This window comes from Lepisma saccharinum, chromosome 2 (genome assembly GCF_977018435.1).
Source record: "Lepisma saccharinum chromosome 2, izLepSacc3.1, whole genome shotgun sequence".
Lineage (NCBI taxonomy): Eukaryota > Metazoa > Arthropoda > Insecta > Zygentoma > Lepismatidae > Lepisma > Lepisma saccharinum.
The window spans coordinates 212,921,533-212,934,376 of NC_139230.1; the positions used below are offsets into that span (position 1 = coordinate 212,921,533).

The 12,844-nt window shown below is 39.1% G+C and overlaps 1 protein-coding gene across 1 annotated transcript in view; it reads right to left on the bottom strand.

Moving 5' to 3' along the window:
• The window catches only part of PIG-B (phosphatidylinositol glycan anchor biosynthesis class B), a 52,998-nt gene extending 41,040 nt beyond the window's left edge, over positions 1 to 11,958 (bottom strand). Inside the window, exon 1 of the mRNA XM_083117943.1 lies at positions 11,881 to 11,958. The gene's annotated coding sequence lies outside the window, so the exon portion shown is untranslated. The remainder of the gene's footprint in view (positions 1 to 11,880) is intronic.
• Positions 11,959 to 12,844: the final 886 nt, after the last annotated feature.

Consider the following 12,844-nt stretch of genomic DNA (forward strand, 5'->3'; position numbering starts at 1 on the left):
CGAAAGGAAAACTGTTGTACACTATTGGACTTTCTTAATTTATCACTCTTACTGGACCCCTCAAGCCCGTGTCCCCCACTACCTCAGGGGTGTTATTTACACCACTGTGTGTGTGTGTGTGTGTGCATACAAGGATATTTAGTTTAAAAAACTGTGAAACTGCTCTGGAATACAAGAAATTGGACGAATGCTGGGAACACTTCAGGACTAATATCCTGGGTAATTTGTGGCTTTTGAATCTGAAATAAAAATTCTATTCACTGACACATCTCAACTAAAAAAGTGGACATTTTAGAGAGCAGTGGCGGCGATTAGAGGGGGGGGGGGAGTTGCTTTTCGCCACTTTTGCCCCGGCACTATGCTAAACCTTATCTACAAGGGGAAATATACTGTCTTGGCCACCCCAGTTTTGGCATCTTGACCCCCTGGTTTTGGAACCCAATCGCTGCCACTGTTTCAGAGTATATGTAGGACAATGGCCCCACAGAAACTTTCAGTAGAGCCAGCTCGGTGACTCCGTTAAGTGCTTGATTTTCGAACTCTCCATCAAAGTTCTTAGGGTAACGGTGGTTCCAAATGTTTAATGATATTTTCAAGTTTCATATAAGAAAGACGAAATATCACAGAATTGTGCAATTGATTGTTACAGTAAATTTGAAAGTAATTACCACAGTTTGGAATTCCAAAGGGTGGAATTTATCAGCGAAATAAGAGACGTAAAAAGTACCATTATTAACAAAATTATGGTGTTATCTGGTATTGTAAAATCATACCAAAATTTGAAAAGTAGTCATGTGATATATCTAATTAAAGCTCATAGCAAAAGCAACAATTTGGTTCTTATCCCATCCTTCTACATCAATGCTAGCTTGATTTACGATTTTCTTTGTGATAGCATGTGTGCTGAAAATTGTGCTTTTTTCCACATTTCAGAGGGTTCTAACTGGAGAACTACAACAGATACAAATGTGCAATTTTTCCTACCTTAGGGTAGTACTGCATGAAAATTAAGTATGAATAAAATTAGAGATGGTCAGGTGTTTTTCATTGGTTCACTTGACATGGAATGACCCAATTAGCACAGCTTGCAGTTCCGAAAAGTCCTATTTATTGACTTTAGTGTTACCAGATGACAAACTTTAAAAAAGAGGACATTTTTAGATTGCAAAAAGTTAACTTTCAACGAAGATGCAGCACTTCGAACACACATTTTGGGCTTACTTGTGTTTTGGTGAGCTTATAGATCACCCATTCCTGTAAAATAATTTTACACTGTTTCCGTATAACTAATAATAGGCCCACTATAGGCAATTGTCTGAATATTCTAATATTTATTCATTAGGCCCATATTATATGGTTGTGTAACTTGGTCTCTTAATTTAAAAGAATAACATAAATTGACATTATGCCTCGGAGTTGTTTCTTCCAGGCCAAAAGACAGAAAACAGTTTTTGTAAGTCGTCACTAAATACAAATTCTCATTTCAGTATGGTTCAGATTGCTGATCAACAGAAGTTCACTTTTCCACTACCAAGTAACAACTAAGAGAAGAGTAGAGCAGTTAAAAATTACTGTTTGTTTCTAAATTCTGATGTTATGAAACTGAAATCAAAGTAAGCTGCAGCGTATCGCATATGCTTACCTATTGTTAGAAATTTACTGCTCACCACGAGCCGTGGTAGATGTCACAAATTCTTTGAAATCAAACAACAGAAGATTCAAAAGTCTAACAATTTTTCTTTGTTGGAAGAAATGTTTCTTGTCTCAGCGCTTGCAACTGAGAGTGTTGTATTTGTTGAAGACTGAAACAATTAGGGTCGGTTGGGGTAAAACAGGTATAAACAAAATTTTATTTAATAAATCCTAAACTATTAATAGTATGCACCACTAAAAAAGATCATATATGTATACCATGACTACATATTATATCATGCTAAAAACATGTTAGCAACACTGATATTGGCTTCTCAAAAAAAATGTTCTTCACAGGTGTCAGTGTAAACAAAACAAGCAGTTTTATAACATTGTGAAAAGTGAACCTGATACGATTGAAGCTTTCAATCTACGTATGTATACATTACATATGACAACTTCAATTTTTCATTAGTTTAAGATTTTTATGTGTGATAGTTTTTATGTTATTAATGTAGTAAAAACATGGGGTAAAATGGATATAATGCGTGCCAAACTGAAAACTAATCTCACTTTTCGTTCCAGAACATGCCACGTACAAATGTAAAGAAGAAACTCCTAAAATATGAATCTGATGCAATCAAAAAAGCAAAAGAGGTTAGTGAGGGGAGCAAAGTGTATGCTGCAGCTAAAAAACACAACATACCATACGAAACTCTGAGAAGATGGTGTCAAAATCCTCCTGCGGTTCAAGGCTCTGGGAAGACAACAGTGCTGTTCAAATAAGAGGAAAAGTACATTGCAGAGGCTTTACTGTTTACAGCACAATGTGGGTATCCACTAGACAGAAAAGAATTGCAATGTATGGTACGTAGTTATGTACACTCAGTGGGTAGGAAGACACCATTTACAGACGATACGCTGGGCTACGACTTCATTGTAGGTTTCAAAAAAAGGTGGGAAAAAGAACTATCAAGGCGAAGACCTGAAATATTGACTAAAGCTAGGGCAGAAGGACTTTCCCATTTTGTCGTTGATGAGTTTTTAAAATTTATGAGAAAATTCTGAAGGACAATGATTTAGCAAACGGATCCTACTAAGGGCAAGGTATTTGTTCCTAAAAGTGCAAGAGTCACCTATTCAAAATCAGGAGGTGCTGGTAGACTTCAGTACAGCGTGCTTTTTGTGGCAAGTGCATCTGGTGATCGCTATCCCCCTTGTGTAATTTTTAAAGTACGAGGAGATTTGCAGAGCTCATGGGTTCAAGGAGGCCCTTCAGGTGCACTCTATGGAGTTACCAAGTCAGCCTCGATGCAAGACTATATTTTAGAAAAGTGGGTTAGTGCTTTTGCTATCTAGGTAAAAAATCTTAAAGAAACAGTTCTTGTAATATTTGATGGACATTGAAGTCATTTGACAAATAATGTAACCCATGTGGCAAGAGAAAATGACATCATTCTTTTGTGTTTGCCCCCAAATACATCCCATGCACTGCAACCTTTGGATGTTGGTGTATTTGCACCAATGGATAATGCTTGGAAAGACATGGTATCGCAAGTCACGTCTTAAGAATGTAGACAAGGTTGCTTTTCCAAGTCTGTTAAACAAACTTGTAGCTTGTTCGTTTAAATCAAATCACGTCCTAGGTTGTTTTAGGGGCTCTGGTATGTATCCTGTGAACAAGTCTGTTTTGAAAAGTAGGATTGTTTCAGTCCAACCAGCTGGGTCTACACCTAGTAAAGCACAGCCTCAGCCGAAAATCATTGAGCCTGGGCCTACAAGGAGTACGAAGCCCTCAGAAGATGCTAGCCAATCAAGTGATGATGGATCAGATAAATCAGAGTGTAGGCCTACTAACTGGCAATCAAGAACTTTTAAGTCTACCTGGCCCTTCAACTAAAAATCCCCAACTTGCTTTACCAGGTCCATCATCAAGTGCTAAAGTAGCTGAAAGTGTTCCTTCACCTACGAAGAAATTAAGGGATGGAATTTTGAATACAATATCACCTCCACAATCCTCAGATGTAAAGGCTGCTTTGAAATATTCTAAGCAAAAGAGATGAAGAGTCCAAGGAAGTTGCGGAGAAGTAGAACAAAGGTTGAAAGAAGAGGAGGAGGCCAGGAAACAGAAATCTAAGGACCGACTGCAACCTTGGGCAAAAGAATAAAACAAGAGAAGACAGATCCAAATGTCATTAAGGGGGAAAAAATCTAAATGTGCCAAGAAACTGTTTCAACAAGCCAAAAGTGAAGATGAAGACGATGGGCCTAACCTTGCCAGATCATTAAAAAATGACATAGGCCTAACTATAGGGTCATGGGTATCTGTCCATTACCAGAGCGAGTGTGGCAAAACAGTGAAGGAGTACAGGGGGCAAGTTACTGCTCCGTAATAAGGATCGTTATTCTGTCAAATTTTTCAGCAAATGCGTAAGTGAAGGTGAACGCTACATTTTTCCAGAAAAAGATGACATTGAATGAGTGGATGTTGGACAAATTGTTGAAGAATTTCATTTTCGAGACTACAATGGGAAATTTTTCAAGTTTGTCTAAATATATCTGCCACAAATAATGGACTATGATCAGTTTATGCTTTGTGCTTTTTTTTTTTGCCTATGAGCCATTATTAATTTGTAGCCAATTATATGACTTATTAATTATTTTTCGTTATTTCTTAGTCTACCTACATTACACATATTCTGGGGTAAAACCAGTATAATACTTGTTAAAGCTATGTTTTACTTTGAAAACATGTACTATACCCCGTTTTCCCCATCCATGGGGTAAAATAAGTATAGTGTAGAAATGGCAATCATTTTTATACTAAGTGGTCAATCAACTTATAACATGCATAAAACTATTCTAGAAAGTCGCAATGCTGAGCTGGAACAAAATAAACAAAATTAATGTTTAAATGGAATTCATTATAAAACATCAAAGATGAAAAGGGTCATGTTTATACCTGTTTTACCCCAACTGACCCTATTTACAAACAACATTTTGTAACTAATCTTGAAGTTAAGCAGTTGTCTATACCCCCCAAAAGATGATTTTTCCAAATTTTCCAGAAAACCCACCCCAACCATTTTAGGACCCGAAAAAGAAGATATCTGGTATCCCTAAACAACTTGTGCCCACATGTGTTCCTCACTCAGGGTACAGCACCTTGAATAACGTAGTGTGGAAAATGGCACTGTTCTGGCATCTCTGGCTGGTTCCACTTGAATATGATACCACTAGAGGCGCTGATGTCGGTACACGTGCATGGCATTCATCTGCTTATAATGGAAGTAATAGGGGCAGTCAAATGAAAACAGAACACCGACCATAAAACACATTCCTCGCAAAAGTTGGCGACACTATCGTTACGTGTCGATACTGCCCTCTTTAGGGTAGGAGAAGTGCATAGTAAAAATGCACAGGTCCACACAGTTGCTTCGTCATTGATCAGGAGGTGAGCGTAGTGAAAAGTGTGTTCGTCCTGCATTGGAAATGGAGGCAAGCAAAGAAGAGCAGAGAGGTGTGGTTCATTTCTTGGTGGCTGAGGGTGCTGGAACACGCAAAATTCAACGTCGCATGTCTGCAGTGTATGGCGAACACTGCACGTCCCTGACAAGTGTGCACGAGTGGCAGAAGAGATTTCGCGAAGGACGCACAGCACTGCAAGACGATCCGTGCCTGGGACAGGCCCAACGAGGAAGAGTATGCGTTTGTCACGTATCGTCACAGGGGACGAATCGTAGTGCCACCATTTTAAGCCCAAGAGCAAACGGCAAAGCCAACAATGGAAACACGTCGATTCTCCCCCGCCAAAGAAATCCAAAGCTGTCCAAACGAGTTCCGGTAAGGTCATGACATGATGAGCTTCTTCTTCGACTGCAAGTGCCCTCTGCTTGTTGACTTCCTAGAGCGTGGAGCCACAATCAAAGTGCAGCGCTATGCAGACACGTTGCAGAAAGTGGTACCATCAGGTCAAAACACCCTAGAATGCTGTCGGATGGAATCATCCTTTTGCATGATAACGCCTGTCCCCATACTGCCAAACTGGTGAGGGATAAGCTTCACACATTTGGCTGGGAAACGATTGAACATCCTCCGAACAGCCCCGATCTTTCCCCTTGTGATTTCCACATTTTTGGTGACCTGAAGAAAGATATTTGTGGATGTCGGTTTCATTCGGACGAGGAAGTGCAACAGTGGGTGAGGTTGTGGATCCGTCAGCGACCTACCTCTTTCTACAAGACTGGAATTGATTGTCTCGTCTCCCAGTGGGATAAATGTCTTAACACTTCAGGCAATTACTTTTGAATAAAACAAACTCCATTGTCACTTTGTAGCGGGTGTTCGATTTTCATTTGACTGCCCCTCATACATGGAGTTTTTGCTGCAACGTCTGATTCTTTTACATGAAGCATTTCTATGAATGTGATAATTGCTATGATATTTGGCACACTGGTCGCGAAGATATTATCGAACATTCTACAGTCGACCACGTCCTGTTATCGTCATACTTTCATTAATAATAAAGGAGAAAAATATGCGTGGAATGTTCTTGGCAACTAAATTTTTGTGTATGAATTAGGTTCATTATTATTATCATCATCATTTCTTTTAAAGATATACACACTGAAGCATTTGTATTTTTTATATTTACTGTCTCTTTTCTTCCACTTTAAACTAATCGCAGCGATGATGATAATGATGATTGCATGAAATGACAAGGCGAACCCCAAAACCTTTCTTAGTGCCATCGACATGAGTGTAATGAAACTTTCAAACCAATGGGACAAGCAACACGGGATGTTCACACAGTCACACTAGTGACACACACTTCCAGACTGTAAAATAGCATTCATTGCATATGAGTGTACAAACAGCAAACGACACGATCATATGACGTATCCGCGTGCTACTTCTTACTTTGGTCGGAAAGCTCCTTAAAGGAAGATTGCTCAGACCGAAGTGATGCGCTACAGGGGAGTTCCCAACTAAGTGGCAAGCGACATGGTGACTTCAGTCTATTAGCAAGCGTTCGCTGCTAATTGTGCGAACAACAGATAGGCAACACGATAAACCGCACATTACAACAACATACCTAGGCGACATGATAAGCCACATGCGTCACTTGTGCGTCGGTCAAATTGGGCCATTTCCTCAATAGCTTGCAACATGTTGCCGTGGTTTGTTGTTCGCGCATGCATGATACAATGAGTGTCTTGCTTTAGTGAGATTGCGCACCAAAGCGACAAGCGGCACGCGACACTCATCGCTTGAGGATTTCACCAACCGAACGCTGGCCTGTACTTCCCTTCATGCTGCTACGATGTGAAATGTTGCTCTTGATTGGCTCGTTTTCAAGCAACATGTGTCACTTCGGTATGAAAGTTGCCTTGGGCCAAAGGACCCGTGTCGCTTTGTTGTGAAATCCTCATATCGTTTGTTGCATGTCACTTTGGTGTGAAATCCTCGTATTGTTTGTCATGTGTCGCTTTGGTGTAAAATCTCCTTGATGAGACTGTGCAGTCAGAACTTATGTCCCTACGGTTGGAAAGGCTGCATTGATTACGGACTGCTCGCTTCCAAGCGACACTTGTGGTTTGTCGCCTCGGTATGAAATATCTCTCAGGATAGTATTTATATTCTAATAATATAGAAAAATGAAACTCTAGTACACAATCCAACACCTGACGTCCGGAATCACTTTGCAATGTTTCTTCTTGTGTTACGCATGCTATTTATTTATTAATTTTATTTTACTTGTCTTTCCAAATTAATGCCATATTGTGACTGTAAATCACTCCACAAATATAACTGTTTCCATCAATTCACGTACGGCATTTCAAGACAAACAAATCTACACAATATATTCCAAAAACTAACTAAGCCGCATTACTTTCATAAGAAAATTAGCAGTCGTACTGATGGCACTGCCATCTATATTGTCATCCATCTCGAGAACTAGTTTCTTGGGTACTTTTCCACACTATGTTATTCAAGGCTCTGTACTCAGGGTGTACACCCTCGACCCCTAATAGTGGAGTCCCCCATTGCTACGTCACTTCACTTCCATCGGGGACCTTCTCCTGAATGGTGAGCTGTATGTGGAAGTGAAAAACCATTCTCAAACAAACACACAGTAAGCAATCAAAACTCCAAACTACTCGTATGTGCTAACAGACATAAATAGAAATTGAACCATGTAAAAAATACCTGTGTACCATGATGAAATTGGAATTGAACAATCGGAACTTGGGCCATCCCTGTTATCTGTGGGTTCCGCATCATAAGTTACAGAAAACTTCAAAATATATCAATTTAAAAATGTCTACATAATTTTTGAAGAAGAAATGCTTAGAGGGCTCAAGTTTCTTTTGCTTTATTGCAATTTTTACATCCTTCGATTTCAATTTACATCTGTTAACATATATTGCGGAGGGTAACAGTCTGTTATAGGGAAAACACATTTCTTCAATTTTACAGGAGAAAGTACTTACGGAACTGAGTTTCTGTAGACTTTTGAAAGGTCGTGCAAGTGTTTTCTGCCTTCGTTCAATTCATTCGGCCGGTAAAACATGTATTTTTCGACATAAATATGTCTGCGATGCACAAAAGCTCTTGCCTCCATTACCTTCGACTACGTGAACCAAATGTTCCTAGCGTTCGATGACGTAACCCCCGGTCAGTGTTTCCAACGACGCCATTGTTTTCCCAGAACATGACAATTTTAACTATGTTTGCCTAACCTAACCTTGCCGTGAATGGTTTGTGGATTAAAAACAATCATTTTTCAGTTAATAACTGTTAGTGTAACAACCACGCGGTAGTTTTAGAAGATGACGTGTGAGGGCTTTTTTTTAATTCTAACCTAACTGAACCTAACCTAACCTTCTGTGAATGGTTTGTGGATCAGTTTTCGCTTAAATACCTTTTGTGAATACTCTGTGCGGCATTTATCGGTTCATAAGTTTGGAAACACTGCATATTAGCTGACGACACAGCATATCAGCTGACGATAGACAACGTGAGTCAAAATTTGGCCGCCAATCAGCAACGACCAATAAATACTTATAATGTTAAAAATAACGTTTTTCATTGAAAAAAAGTAATCCCAAGTTGAAAAATGTTCCGCTATGCATATGAGGTAAGTAGAAATGAAACGAATTTTATTTCAAAATCAACGAGTTAAATGTGTAGTACTACTTTACTATACCGGAGACACCTATCAATGATTTATTTCGCAATTTTTTACATTGGTACGTACTATTCTGCATTGCGGAACATTTTTTTAGGTGAAATAATGAATTTCTAATGAAAAATACCTAAATTTTAAAAAAAATTAAAAACAATTCACAAAATTTTTTAACCAAAAAAAGTTGAATTTTTGATATAAAGAATAATTATTAAACCATTGACGTTAGCCCAAAAACTCACGATAGCCCCACGAACCATCACGGGGACGAGGTATGCCTACTAGGTTAGGTTAGGTCTGTTAGGTTAGGTTCCATTAGCACTCCTTTCATTCAATTTAGCATATACGGACAACATCTGTTTTTCTCGATGACGTGCAGAAAGCAAATGGCAGCAGCAGCAATAGCACGTCGGAAATAGATTTTCATAGAAAACCACATGCATTCGCATTAAAATGGATCAAAACTACATTCCCGAACATCAACAATGCTACAGAAAATGATTTGGTACTAGTTTACTATCCTTCGGACACATTTATTTATTTTTAAAGAAGAAACTACTTACCGTAATAAGTTCCTGTAGCATTGTCGAACATCGGGAAGATGTTTTGTGTGATGTGGGAATGTTTCATAGCTGAAATTCATGTTGTTCTTTGAAAATTAATTCTCCGACGGAGAATAGCGTTTGGCGCGTACACCATCATGCGTCGTGACTGTAACATGACGCGTCATGATTGTGTTTTGTTAGCCCCACGAACCATTGGCGCGTGGTTAGGTTAGGCAAACATAGTTAAAATTTGGTGTCGTGTTAGTATCAGGATCTAGAAATTGGAAATAATTGTGAACCATTGACGCTAGAGTGCACGTCAAATCTCCTGCATATGGCCTTGAACGACTGAACAGCACCAGCGAATCACGGACGTGCGGCGTTGCCTAGTTCAGAAGCTGTTTCACCTCGCTACTAAATCGTGTACCTGGCGCTCGGATATAAATACATTATTTCAAGTGTCAGTAGTTCAACAGATGGAAAGATAATGAATTTACGAGTATGTACGAAAAACAAGCGTGATTGTAGCTTATACCGTTCCCTCTGTAGAAGCAATGTTATTATAAACGTATTTGCATTGCATCTTTTTTCCTCACCCTTCGTTCCTGTTGCATTCTGAAACTTTCCGATTAGCTAAGGGAACAGGGCACGTTCATTCCCAGTGATGGCAGAAGAAGTTGACGAAGAGGATACCGTCATTGTTAGTTTTTTTTTCATGTGTTTAGTGGGTGTGTGCAGCATGTCGTTGAGTAAACCAAGTGGTAGTGATGGCGAGAGAAGAGGGAAAATACAGTGTCGTACGAAGCCAGGCACGACAGGTGATTTTTCAGGTGTACAATTTTTTTAAAAAAAAAGTGTTCGAGTGACGAACAAAGAAGTAAAATTGACTTTAATAAGTGCCAGGATCTAACAGCTCAAGCGTGTGGTGTGAATCAAGCTACCGTTTCTCGGATATGTTCGGGGGCAAAACAATGTGGATCGGGGCCTGCTCCAATGTTTCAATAACCTAGACTAGAAAGCACATTAACATACCGAAAAGAACGACAAATTTGAAAAAAGACGTAGTTCGTAGAACAGTCTTTGAAATTTACGATCGTGGCGAATTTTCTACTACCAAAAAGATAACGTACTCTTTATGGGACAAAATATCTTACAAAGGCTCTACAACTTCCACCTTGAGAATATTGAAAGAATTATGCAGTCCCTAGTCAGGTATGTTCTTTTCTCCCATAAAGTTTATTATACGTTATATTATCTAATGTTCCGTGCTCTCCGTGACAAGGCATTTCGCTCGACCACGCTGTCTCTTTCCGTGTGAGATTTCGACATGGCACCGCTGCAGTGCGCTGCTATTGGCTATCGCCATATGCAGGAGATTTGACGCGCACTATAGCCCCACGAACCATTGGCGCTAGCCCCACGAACAATTGACGCTAGCCCCACGAACCATTGGCGCTAGCCCCACAAACCATTGGCACTAGCCCCATGAACCATTGGCGCTAGCTCCACGAACCATTGGTGCTAGCCCCACGAACCATTGGTGCTAGCCCCACGAACCATTGGCACGTGGTTAGGTTAGTTCGGTTAGGTTAAGCAAACATAGTTAAAATTTGGTGTCGTGTTAGTATCAGGATCTAGAAATTGGAAATAATTGCGAACCATTGACGCTAGCCCCACGAACCATTGGCACGTGGTTAGGTTAGGCAAACATAGTTAAAATTTGGTGTCGTAGTAGTATCAGGAATACATATATTTGGTTGTGAAACAAACAAAATCGCGAAAATCGACAGTTGCCATTCCGAAAACTAACGCCTTATTTTCGCTTATTTTGCAATTTCTAGATGTTCTACACATTCAGGAATGTTCCGCGAAGCAGATACGTAAGTACGAATGTCAAAAATTGACGAAACGAAAAAATTAGAGGTGTCCGAAGGATAGTAAATTTTTACCAATGATTTGCGTAAGTACTTTCTCCTGTAAATTTGAAGAAATCCGTCTCCGGTATAGTAAAGTGTTACCAAATGTGTTTCTGTTATATATAACTAGTACCCTCTTTATAAAGTTACATTGCAACGTACACTATTAATAACTCTGAATAAATCCCTTCAACAACTACTAAATACTCTAATACTACACATGTGACGTGGTTACAATGCATAGTTAGAAAATGAACTTTGCACTATTTGCACTTCTCTTGCAGGGTGATTTCCCATGACAACACACATTTGTTCTGATATTACCTACATTCTTACGTTCCTATTCAATGATATTAAACTCGAAATTCAGACAAGTTTAGATGTTCTGCACTAACACTTCTATTTATTTTCCAATGCAGAAGCCAACAAAAAATCCTCGATAACAACATTGCACATTTTCATTTGTGCAATGTTTACATATCTACGATGTTTATTACATTAGTGTTGCTGAACAAACAAACTTTCTATCCTCGTATAAAATATAGACAGGTTTGATGTAAATACAATTGTTTGTCTTCACAACAATTAAAATTCTTACCTTCTACATAAACATCTTCGGCACTCAAGACGCGTAAAGTACCGCTGCATGTGGGCGTGGGTTGAGCGAGCGTCTTCTCGCAGGAGACCGTTTTTTTCAAGAGTGCACCTTATCGCACAATACGTGAGCAACAATGGATTCTGACGTCAGGTAAGAACCGCTTACGTTGTTAGGCTAGGTTCTATTAGCATAAATAGACTGAATTTCTTCATTTATGCTAATAGAACTAAACCTAGCTGTCCTAAACTAACAACTTAGGCATTTAGCCTGAAATTAACATTATTCTTCCATGACGTCAGAACACAACGTTGCTCAAATGATGTGCTATAAGGGAGGCCCAACTTTCAACGTAAACAAACAACCTGACGTCATTAATAAGTTATCGTACATTGAACAAAAGCAATGGGCCTGGTTAAAGCAAACTATTGTAGGTGGCAGCACCCCTGTTATGTCCGCACGCTTTTGACCGGCAATTGTTCTCCCATTTAAATACATGGGGAATTTGATGACGAACGTGCTGCTATTACATTAAATTGCAAGTTTAATATCATCTTAACCTTAGAAATGATGTCTGAACATGATAGTTGAATAATCGGTGCTGTCAAAGTAATACTTTTGAAAAGACGATCGTCAACAACAGAAAAGATATCGGAACTCAAAAAAGCCTTAAAATTTGCACAGCACTTTTTTACGTCACTTGCAATTTAAGTGATCTATTGTTGAGAATCCGGTAAAGAATAATGCATAATAATTCCGCGTGACTGTACTTTTATTTTTATAGTTGTTTTTAATAACTGACTATTTTTCATGTGATGATATACTTTTCCACATAGCTAAGGTGCGTTGCAAAATGATAAGAACGAATCAAAAAGTAAGTGTGACACGTCTAAAGGCACACAGCACATTACAATGCTCACCTAATGTACAAAAAGAGAAAAAGTGTTGAACAGAAGTCATGTGCAGG